At 46.6% G+C, this 11525-nt stretch overlaps 1 protein-coding gene across 4 annotated transcripts in view; it reads right to left on the bottom strand.

The window, feature by feature from the left end:
* cdc7 (cell division cycle 7 homolog (S. cerevisiae)) overlaps positions 1–7271 on the bottom strand; it is a 47757-nt gene extending 40486 nt beyond the window's left edge. For all 4 annotated transcript variants that reach the window (XM_041208653.1, XM_041208654.1, XM_041208652.1 and 1 more), the window contains exon 1: positions 7142–7271. The gene's annotated coding sequence lies outside the window, so the exon portion shown is untranslated. The remainder of the gene's footprint in view (positions 1–7141) is intronic.
* Positions 7272–11525: the final 4254 nt, after the last annotated feature.

An 11525-nucleotide genomic window follows, 5' to 3' on the forward strand; every position in this document is an offset into this window, starting at 1 on the left:
GAGAGCTGTATTACAGTTTGCATCTTCATTCATTCTTCTCCAAAATAATTGGTAATTCTGCCAACATTATACATTTTAAATGAATGGATATCTCATTTAACTGGGAGTCAAATCATGGATCAGCAGACCTCTGCCAGATTATATGTTGCAGCAAATCCCACACATTAGTTTTGTGAAAGGGTACAGATTACATAACAACTTACATTACATAGAAAGAGCTGTAACACGGCAGAGACATGAAAGAGAAGTATGGATTGGAAAAGAGTCGTAGTGGAACAACTTAAGTAGGGTACCAGAGATATTGAGTGAGAAGAGTGGGCAACCAAGCTGGGTGGGGGGAGGGAAAGAAAGAGCGAGTGTGTGAGAGGGGAAGGAAGAGATAGGGGGGACAGAGGGAGTATTAAGGTGCAAATGAATCTTCAAATGCATTCTCAAATAAAAGCAAACAAGTTAACAAAGACATGGGTGATGAGGACAACAAGCCTCAGTTCCAATGACTGTATGGGCTTAGAATAACCTGAGTTTATATAGAACATGCAAAATGGATAACATATGCTCATCCAGTCAACCTGTTACTTGGTACATCATATCCCCACCCCTTAAACATACTACCTTGAGGATGACAGAAAAAAGCCTGTCAGCAACTTCAGAAAAAGTGGAAAATTCCTCTTCAAATCCCTAAGGAAATTAGTGAGCTCCAAGCAACTAGTTGTCCCCAAGATATTACAGTCACAGCTATCTTGCAGTTTTGAGCCGTCAATGGAAGTCAACTTGTTAATTTCAGTTTTAAAGGAATATAGTGACTCCATTGAGCGTGATGACTCTGTGAAAAGAAATGCCTCATGGCATCTCTATCCAGGCCATCTCTTTGCAAGTGATAATATGCTATTTGAACAGTACAAACAAAAACAATCATTGTACAAATTTCAAATCATATTTTGAAGAAATGTAGGTTTTGAAAGGACAATTAAACCGTTACAACCTATCCTCATTACTAGATTCTCCAACCTACAGTACCATCCTGGTCACTCTCCTTGCTACCATCTTCAAAAACAGTATGCTATGCCACACACAGGGACCAAAGTATTCCCAATTTTAGAATTATAGAAATTTTCAGTAACAAGAGAGGTCATTTCGCCCATCATGTCGTTCAGTTCATTGCTAGAGCAATCCCAAACCAATCCCACTGCCCTACTCTCTCCCAGCCTTGATTTTTGTGTCCCCAAAACAGATCATTGTGATGCATTTAGCATGTAAGTGAAGACAATTAGTATGCTTCCTGCTTCAACCTGCTAGTTTGCTTCTCATTTTCAGCCTACACCACTGGCTAGCAGCCATTCTAAATGTGCAACATTCGCCTGGTCAGTATACAGTCACTCTATTGGCAAGACCAAAGCTGTGCCTCCTCATACAACACACACAAACTGGGTCCTTCTTGGCCCCAGGCTAATGCTTGAGGAACTCTGAGAAGGTTTGGCCCTCAGACGTGCAGTGTGCAGGTTTACTGACACCCTGGCACTCATGAACCAGTTATGGGTAAATAGCTCCTCTGCCTTGCAGAGACTTTTGGAGAGTAGAAGGCTAAGGGAATAGGCCCCAACAAAAAATTCTGGAATGTAGTCCAAAGGCAAATAGATGTCTAAATATGTCATCTTTCCGGCAACTTCTGCAACCAAACCAGTACCAAAAATAATGCTTTGCCTTCCATTGGACTTAACCATGAAGTTCAAGTGGGGGGCTCTGGCATTCTAGCAGCCCAGGGTATCCATAAACCTTGCCCAGCCTTGTGCCTTGGAGAGGACACTCCAGTTTTGCTGTAGGGCATTAACACATTAACAGGAGACAGCAGTTATGAGTGATAAGCTCAAATTGAGTGGCGGAGAAAACAGGTGCTATGGGCTAAATCCAATGGTGGTGGGGGGGGGGATACCATGTCCCACTGGTCAGCCACTGCCCACCTACTAAGGTGCTAACCTGCCACTGTCTATCTGCCTGAATGGGTGCTTGGAACCTAGAGTACCTGCTCAACAAATGGTCTGAATCCATCACACCAGGCAAATAAACAAAAACAAACAAAAAGATGTCAACTCTTCAACTGGCAAGCTGGGATATCAGGACTGTGCGCACAGGATTGATAAGACGACTTCCAGCTGGTCAATAACATGGGCAAAGCAGCTGTTATGAACATGGAGCTTGATAGGCTGAACACTGACATGGCTTCCCTACAAGAGACAAGGCTCGCTGAGTACAAATCACAAAGAAAACATTACATGTTCATCTGGCAGGGGAAAGGTTTAGTGGAAATGCAAGAGCAGGGTGTAGAACTCGCTGTAAGAAACTTGCTACTCTCGGTGATGAACCTGACTCGTCAGCATTCTTCCATCTACGAAAAGTGATGGACATACAGCAAAAATCCGTTTCAGATCAGGTCTCTTCATATGGCACACCTTTGCTGTTGGCTGAAGAGACTGCAAGTGCTGGACATGAAGCTACCAGGTGCTGTTGTGTGTTGTTGCTTGCGGTGTTGGCACTTATTGCCAATCCGCTGTAGCTCTGGTCATCATGGTGGTGCACGCCAGCCCACAGGAAGCCTTGCCATTTTCCTTTGTTGCCAATTAGTAACTCCCAAGTCCGATAATCAATGATTAGGGCTTTCATAACAAAAAAAATACCTGGAAAAACTCAGCAGGTCTGACAGCATCAGCGGAGAGGAACACAGTTAACATTTCGAGTCCGTATGACTCTTCAACAGAACTAAGGAAAAATAGAAGAAAAGTGAAATATAAGCTGGTTTAAGGGGGGGGGGGGGGGGGGGGGGGACAGATAGAGCTGGATAGAGGGCCAGCGATAGGTGGAGATAACCAAAAGATGTCATAGACAAAAGGACAAAGAGGTGCTGAAGCTGGTGATATTATCTAAGGAATGTGATAATAAAGGTACAGATAGCCCTAGTGGGGGTGGGGTGGGGGGAAGGGATCGAAATAGGCTAAAAGGCAGAGATAAAACAATGGATGAAAATATATTTAAAGATAATGGAAATAGGTGGGAAAAGAAAAATCTATATAAATTAGTGGAAAAAAGGGGGATTGGAAAGGGGGTGGGGATGGAGGAGAGTGTTCATGATCTAAAATTGTTGAACTCAATATTCAGTCCGGAAGGCTGCAAAGTGCCCAGTCGGAAGATGAGGTGCTGTTCCTCCAGTTTGCGTTGAGCTTCACTGGAACAATACAGCAGGCCAAGGACGGTTTAGGGCTTTCATGTCACGCTTACAAGCATCCTTGAAGTGGAGCTTCTACCTCACCATACAGAAATTCCTTGGCTATGCAACTGTCTTCCATGCTGTGGATGTGCCCGAGTCAGTGAGGCCACTTCTGTTTGATGAACGATAACAAACTTAGTAGCTGTGTTTTTGAGAGGACTGCCACATTCATGATTTTGCCATGCCAGGATATACTCATGATACACTACAGACAGCGAGGATGGAAATTGTTGAGCTTCTTTTCTTGTGTTAGTTCGTGTGATCAGGGGCAGAGACACAACACCTTGTCCCATGATTGTGGTTTTCTTGATGCTTATAGTCAGGGAGACAAGTTATAGGCATGGGAGAGGTGGTCCACGAGTCTTTGTAGCTGAGTTTCCCTGTGGGCAACTAGCACAGGATCATCAGAGTAGAGGAGTTCAGTGATCAGGACGTGATGTGTTTTTGTCTTCACTTTCAGTCTTGGATTGTAGACTTGCTGTCTGACCTAGTGTGTAAGTCGACTCCTTCCATATCTACAGGGAAGGCAGCATGGAGAAGATGATGCCAAACAGAGTGGGAGTGAGGATACACTCCATTCCTCAGTCTGACACTGTCTCTAGTGGAGTCATCAAACTGCACAGTGCAGCACATGTTGTCATGGAAGAAGCAGATGAGACTGAGGAGCTTTAGTGGACAGCCAATTTTCCCAAATCTTGCATGCCCTGCTCTGTTGTTAGCACAGAATGCCATTGTGTGATCTACCAAAGGATGGTAAAGGGGTATGCCCTGTTCCCAACACTCCTCTTGTAGCTGGCGTATGGGGATCATGTCCATAGTAAATCTGTTGGCACAGAAACCGCAGTGCTTCTGGCTGCACTCAGTCTGCAAGTAGGTGGAGCTTCTGTAAGTATGACCCTAGCAAAGGCCTTCCTCATGATACTAAGGCGTGAGGTGTCTCTGTAGTTGTTGCAGTCTCCTCTGTTGCCTTTGTTTATAGTGTGATGATTTTGGCATCACACATTTCCTGTGAAACAGAGCCTACTTTCCAGCAAAGGAGGTCATAAAGTCTTAATGATAGAACGACCACCACCCAACCCCCCGACAAATGGTTCAGGACATATTTTCTCCATCCACTTCTCACTCGAGCAGGGCCAGTTAACTCCAAGAGTGCCTGTGCTCCAGTTAACCTCATGAGTATCTATGCTCCAATGCTATGTTCCTTTACAGAGGCGAAAGTCCAGTTCTAAGAGGAACTTGATACTGCTATCAGCAAAATCCACAGTCTAAATCTATTGGCGAATTTCAACACAAGACTCGGTGCAGACCATAATCTTGCCCCAAACATCATGGCATGAGAAAGATAAATGAGAATGGACAGAGACTACCTGAGCTTTGAGTAACTAACGCCTTTTCTCAGATTAAACTATGCCGGAAGGTGTCCTGGATGCATCCAAGATCAAGGCATTGGCACCAGTTGGATCTGATCATCATCAGACATGGCCCTCTGAGCAGCATTACCATGCGCAGCTACCACAGTGCTGACTGTGATACAGATTGTTCCCAGGGTTAGGAGGCAACCCTTGAAAGCTTTTCATTCAAAGCAGAAATACCGTCCTTGTATCAAAGTTCACCATACTGCCTATCCAGTTAGAACCTGCAGTTCCTTGACTCAGTTAAACAGGCCCTCTCTGGCATTCCCACACAGTGCAGAGGCAAAATGGAACACACTCTAGACACCATCTACAATATCACACTCTCAACATATGGAAAGTAAGAGCGGGAAAATGTTTCAAGGCTAACATCAGTCTGATGGAATCTTGTCACTGAAGCCAAGCGATCCACCCTCATTAATTACGAAAGAATGAGAAGACTTTGAATGCACCAAGGGCCACTCAAAGAGAAGTCCAACAGACTGCTAGGCAGTGCATCAATGACTACAACTTTGCCAGAATACCCAGGTGTCTTTTGACATAGGAAATGTTAAGGGCATGTATGAAGGGATCAAAATGCAACAGGTCCACCAGTAAAGAAAACAACAGCAGGAGAGGCCATCACCAACTGGAATAAACAGTTGGAGAGATGGGTGGAACACTACCTTGAACTGTACTCTAGGGAGAACATGGTCATAGAGCAAGCCCGCCTGTCATGGCAGAGCTGGATACGAACCCACTGTGGAGAAGCTTAGTAAAGCTACTGACTTGCTTACCATGTGCAAAGCTCCAGGTGCTGATGCTAGACTACCTGAATTCAAGCATAGGAAACCGGCATCCACAGGAGGGAGGGGGCAGTGCCCCAGAACGTGTGATGCAAAGATTGTGACGCTGTACAAGAACAAGGCCGACCACAGCGAATGCAGCAACTATCAGGACATCACCCTGCTGGGCATCAAGGGAAAGATATTTGCCCCATGTTGCCCTTGTCAGAACTGCAACTCCTGGGTAGAACACACCCACCTCAATTTGCTGTGACCAGTTACTCCCAGATTTCTTTCTTGGTCAGTTAATTTGACATGTACCCCTGAATGGCATAGACAGGAAAAATCTCCTAATCCTAAGAGCATAACAAGTGATTTACCACATTAAATGGCGTCTTACACACACACATGGCCAATCAACTTAGTTCGCCTGGAATATTTTTATCTCATCTACAAATTTACGAGTTGTTCAAATTAAGCAAAATTCAATAAACTCCAGAAAATGGGCACAGGGACCACAATGCACAACTAACCTGTGCCTGTTGTTTCTACAGCAGGCACACATCATGCTGTCGGCTTATTTAAACGATTGCGGCGCGCAGCCACAAAATCATGAGAAGCTAGCGCAAGCTAAAACCAGCCAGGATGACCGAAAGCCAGAGTGTATTTCTTAAAGGAAGGTGCACTGTGGGAGTGCTGCAATGTCAAGAGGTGTCATCTTTTGGATGAGGCCCTCACAGGGAGAGGGTTTAAAAGATCCTAGGGCATTATTTCAAAGAGGAGCAGGGGAGTTGCTCCCCGCCCGTCCTGTCCAGTAGTTATCCCTCATCCACAACATCAGCAAAACAGATTATCTGGTCATTATCACGGTGCTGTTTTGGGAAGGTTGCTGCGCGGAAGCCGGCTGCAGTGTTTCCTACGTCAGAACGGCGGCCGCACCTCAAAATGTGGCTCGTTAGCCGTAAAGCGCTTTGGGACAGCAGGTCGTGAAAGGTGCTATATAAATGCAAGTCCTTCTTTTAAGCAAACGGCCGGATAGTCTGCTTTTGCTGGTGGGGGTTGAGGGACGAATATTGGCTGAGGCACCAGGACAATTCCACCACCACCCCACCCCCCCACCCCCAGCTCCTGGGTTCAATCCATTTGGGGATCATTTACAATGGACCTCAGTGGCCAGGCGGTCCTGAAATTCAAACATCTCATCCAAGGAGACCAGGTTGTCCCAGATTTTCGGTGCACGTTTATGGGCAGAGGAGGGGGGGGGGGGGGGAGAAGATTTAAGTGTTATTCTGAACGGGGGGGGGGGGGGGGGAAGAGGAGAAAGAAATCCTCAGGTAAAATGCTTGTGGCTGAACCACAAGATTTTCAGCTGAATTTATGATTTTCCCCCATTGACGGGGTCGAGGCCCAAAACTGAAAATACTGGACCTTTAAAATCCAACATTATAACCACGAGCTCAGAAGAGGCACAAAATATAAATCAAAAAAAGCCCCCCAGGTGTTGGTAATAATTCTGCTGTCATGGCTTAAACCTGAGGCTTTATTTCGGTGAAATTTCAGGATATGGTATTGGATGATCTGCCGGTGTTAACCAGAGACAATTCTGACCGGTTTAACAGGAGGCCACAGGCCTGGCCTGAGCCTTCGGCCGGGATCCGACGACACGTTAGACACAGATCAGCACCGGCATCAATGCGGGCTCTTACCGAAGGAGAGTGGCCGCCGACAACCGTCCCCCGAGAAGCGAGACCCCGAGCGCGGACACCGGCCTCAGACACACACACACACAAACACACAGAGAAAAGCGCCGACAAAATGCCCGCCGAAAGTGTCTCCGCCCCGGACCCTGGATCACTAACACTTACCCCGCCCCGGACCCTGGATAACTAACACTTACCCAGTCCCGGACCCTGGATAACTAACACTTACCCAGCCCCGGACCCTGGATAACTAACACTTCCCCTGCCCCTGGACCCTGGATAACTAGCACCTTCCTGCCCCCAACTCTGGATACCTAACACCTCCCCACTCTGGACCCTGGATAACTAACACCTCCCTGCCCCGGACCCTGGATACCTGATACCTCCTTGCCCCTGGAACCTAGATAACAGACACTTGCCCCCACCCTTTACCCTGGATAACTGACACCTCCCCACCCGGGATCCTGGATAACTAACACATCCATTCTCCTGGATCCTGGATAACTAAGAAGCCCTGTGATACATTTCATTCGGGCCTAGTGATTTATTCACTCTTAATGATTCTAAACACCTTAACGTTTCCACCCTATGTTAATCCTATCCAATATTTCACACTCCTCCTCCTTAACTACAATGTCTGCTTTGTTTCCATTTTCATGAATACAGACGCAAGGGTCTTGATTTTCAATCCAGGAGCGGGAAACAGGTGCCAGGTTCACTTTTGGGTACTGACCCTAAGCGGCGTCTACGTCATTTTTCTGATATTATCTTCAAACGCCGATTCCCTGAGTAGGCCGACGGTGAGTTCAGTGTCCAGTGAGTGGCTCCGAGCTCAGCCAAGGTGCAGGAGATCTGAGGGCTAGCAGCCTCATGGTGCAGAGAAATGGCCAAATGGTAAATGAAAAAGTACAACGCTTGATCTGACACAATAACCCTATGTTATTCGTAAAGAGCTAGGAACTAAGTGTGATGTGAATATATATCTTGGGGTGCCACATACACTGCTGCACTAGCTGCAGTCATGCTCTGAGTAACAATCCATCAGCCCACCAGCCACATGGAGAGCAGTAAGAAATACACCCAATGATGCTCCAACATTTTGAGTCTAAAGTGTGATTATTTCTAACTAAGGGAACCAGAAGACATAACATGCTTATTGCCAATAATGGGTGGAATTTTCCACTCCCATTGGTGGCGGGTTTGTTTGGCGGCATGAATGGACAATATGGCGAGAAGGCCAAAAATCGCTTTTACGCCTTCGTGAAACCAGTTTGCGATTGTCTGCTCCACTCTTCAATGGCAGCCTGTGCTTCACACCGCCTCATGTAGGGAACCTAACTTCAATACTTTAGCATCTCATTATAAGCCCTGCTCACTGGAAATATCTCCCCACGTTGGATCATTCAGGCACGCCGATGTGCTTCACAAGTTGACATACACCTGGCGGGCTGCACTTCACTCAGGACTTCAAGGTTTGTTTGCCTACCTTGCTTAGGGCAACACTCGTGATCATCAGTGTCAGGCTTTGCAGACAGCACCACATTACTTTTAGGGAGCTCATGGACAGGTTTCTACCTACCAGAACAGCCGTAAGGCAGGGGTGGCTTTTCAATTGCTGCATGGGCAAGGGGGAGAAGTAGCCTCAGGCAAGGGAAGATGCTACAGGGTGAGGGCTGTAATGGGAAACAAGGGTATTCCAGCGTGTGTATGGGGGCACATGTTGAACTGTGCAAGTGACCTCAAGATGGTGAGGGCTGAGGAGGCAGTCTCCAGAGGAGAAGAGGCCAGATGGAGATGTGAGGGTGTGTGTGAGAGAGTGTGAGTGGTGATGTCCCTTGAGCTGGCAGTGAGTGAGCTGCCAGTGAATGTGTGAGTTTAGAGTGATAGGATGGTTGCCTTACCCTGGCAGCACAGATGAGAATATTCATCCTCTTTCTGCACTGGATGTTCAACCTCTTCTGTGCAGCATTGGCACTGACCACCACTGCCACCACCTCCCAAGCCGGAGTGGTGAGATTGTTGGACCTTCTGCAGCCAGAGCAGGGATGGAGGACATCACGGCGGGCCTCCAAAAGCCATTCCAGTGACGCGTCACTGAACTCTTCTTGGCTTTCAGGGCCATGTCTTCACTGGAGCAGTCCTGGGCTGCAAGCATTGAGAACTGAGTGGGTGGCTGCAGTTTAGATACGGCACCCAGAGTGAGGAAGTGGTGAGGTAACAGCGTGACGGGCGATTCACAGATTGAGAGCCCGGCTGCCAGCGAGATGGCATGTTTCCTGAGGTGGGAAGCAGATGATAAGGCACAAAAACCAGCCATGTCTGTCGGCAGGTAAAACACCATTATCATGCCCGCTACTGCACTTATTGGGACGATTCCGCCCAATGTTTCTTCAACATAACTTGATTGTTCCCCGCATTGCAACCAGCAGCTGTGCAATGTTCGGTTTGGCAATCTGAAATTTGCAAATTGCCTTCCAGCCCTCCGCAGCCCGTTAACGCAAACAAGGAGCTTAACAGGTAGTTAATGGGAGGTGAGCGAGTTCCCGGCTCTCCCTCGTCCCTGCCCTCTCTTTGAAAGTAGCAGGTGTCAGGAAACTGATGCGCCACCCGGAAGCACAATTTTCAAAGAGTGCCCACACTTCTTCTCACCCCCATGGGGTGGGAGGTATTTATAAGAACCATGCCCATGTATTCCCATCTCTACACCTTACCTTTTTGATCTCTAATCTGCTCTGCTCATTCCTTATTTATCCTTTTTGCACTTTATGCATTTCTGAAATATCTTTGGGGGTTCCTTTATTTAACTTGCCAACATTTTTTTCATGTTTTCTCGTTGCTTTCCTAATTTCTTTTTCAATTTCATCCCTGTGTTTTCTATTCTCTTGTAGGCTTCCTGCAGTATCAAGCTCTTGGTATCGGACATAAGCTCCTCCTTTTTACCTTATCCTATTCCGCGTGTGCCTTCGCATCCCATCTCTTTTTATTCAACCAATAATAACAGGTTTAAAATCAAAAAAGGTAATCAGATCACCCTCCTGAAAGTGTCACCATTGATGATCTAAAACAAAGCCAAAACTTTTAAAGGAAACTTAACAAATCAAATTAAAATGGCCTTCCCAGGGGCAATGGTGAACTCCAGTCCCTCCGTTGCCCACTGGCTGTGAAAGACCTCTAGATATCTAGGTTTAGGAGTCCAATATTTTTTTATTAGCGGGAATTTATTTGTTCTGAAACCTCTTTGAATCTTCTCTTGGAATGCCCCTCCCACTGCTCTGATTTGCCTTCAAGTGGCTGCTTCTGGTCCACGTTTACCAAATTATACCTCAGGCTAGTAAAAGTGGCCTTTCCTCAATTTAAAAGTTTTACTCTTGGTCTATTTTTATCCCCTTCCACAACTACACCAAATCTAACTGAATTATTGGGCTGAACTTCCACCTCCACTTGGCAACATGTCTGGAGCCGGGCAGGTGGAAACATTTGCGACGCTGGTTTGAAGGAAGTATCCGCAACCTCCCCCTGCCTAGGCCATTTTCCTGGAGGCAGGATGGGGATTGGAAGAGCTACAAGCAATGGGTAGCCAATTGCGATAAGTTAATCGGCCTTAATTGATTCTTTTCAGAGGCTTCAGGGAGCAGGTCAGCTGCCTGGAAATGACCTCCCAGAACAAAGCGGCATAACACAACAACAAGTTTATATGCGCTTGCTATAAAAATCAATTGCAATCTACATTCTAGGCAGGCTTTGAGGCCCTGCCCAGCTGCATGGACACAGCTGTGTCTGCAGGCTGCCCTGTGGAGGGATTCCACAATGGTGGCCTGGCTGCTGAGGCCACCTTTTAAGTTAAGCCTTTTGCAGTCAGGGTGCCTCAAAATGCACTGTCCTATTGGCCCTCCAGCTTTGAGACTCAAACTGCCACCATTTAATTGGATTGCAAGCCCACCCTCTATTCGCTAATTGGCCAATTCAAAGAAAATCACTGCTGGATGACTGTTTCCTCCACACAGTGCAGGGTGATGACCCCCATTTGACCCTGGTTTCAGGGTCCTAATCCAAAGGGCAAAAATCCTGCCTATGGTCTCTAGCACCAAAATACTCCCCCACTGATACCCTTTCCACTTGCCCAGCTTAATTTGATTGGATGGGCGGCTGCATGGTGCTTTTGGGCATAAATTGGGTAACTCCATTAACACAAACGAGAAGGGATGAAGCATGTTTCAATACAAATTGATGTCAGTGCAAGTAAGTGCAACTTTCCGAACAGAAATCTCTATTGTAAAAGTCTGGAAATTTACCGCAATTGATTTTTATAGTGAGCGCGTATAATTGGTTGTTGTGTTATGCCACTTTGTGCTGGGAGGGGTGGTAAAATCTAATTTTAGTGTATCTGAAG

The sequence above is a fragment of the Carcharodon carcharias genome, chromosome 16, assembly GCF_017639515.1.
Source record: "Carcharodon carcharias isolate sCarCar2 chromosome 16, sCarCar2.pri, whole genome shotgun sequence".
NCBI classification, from domain to species: Eukaryota; Metazoa; Chordata; class Chondrichthyes; order Lamniformes; family Lamnidae; genus Carcharodon; species Carcharodon carcharias.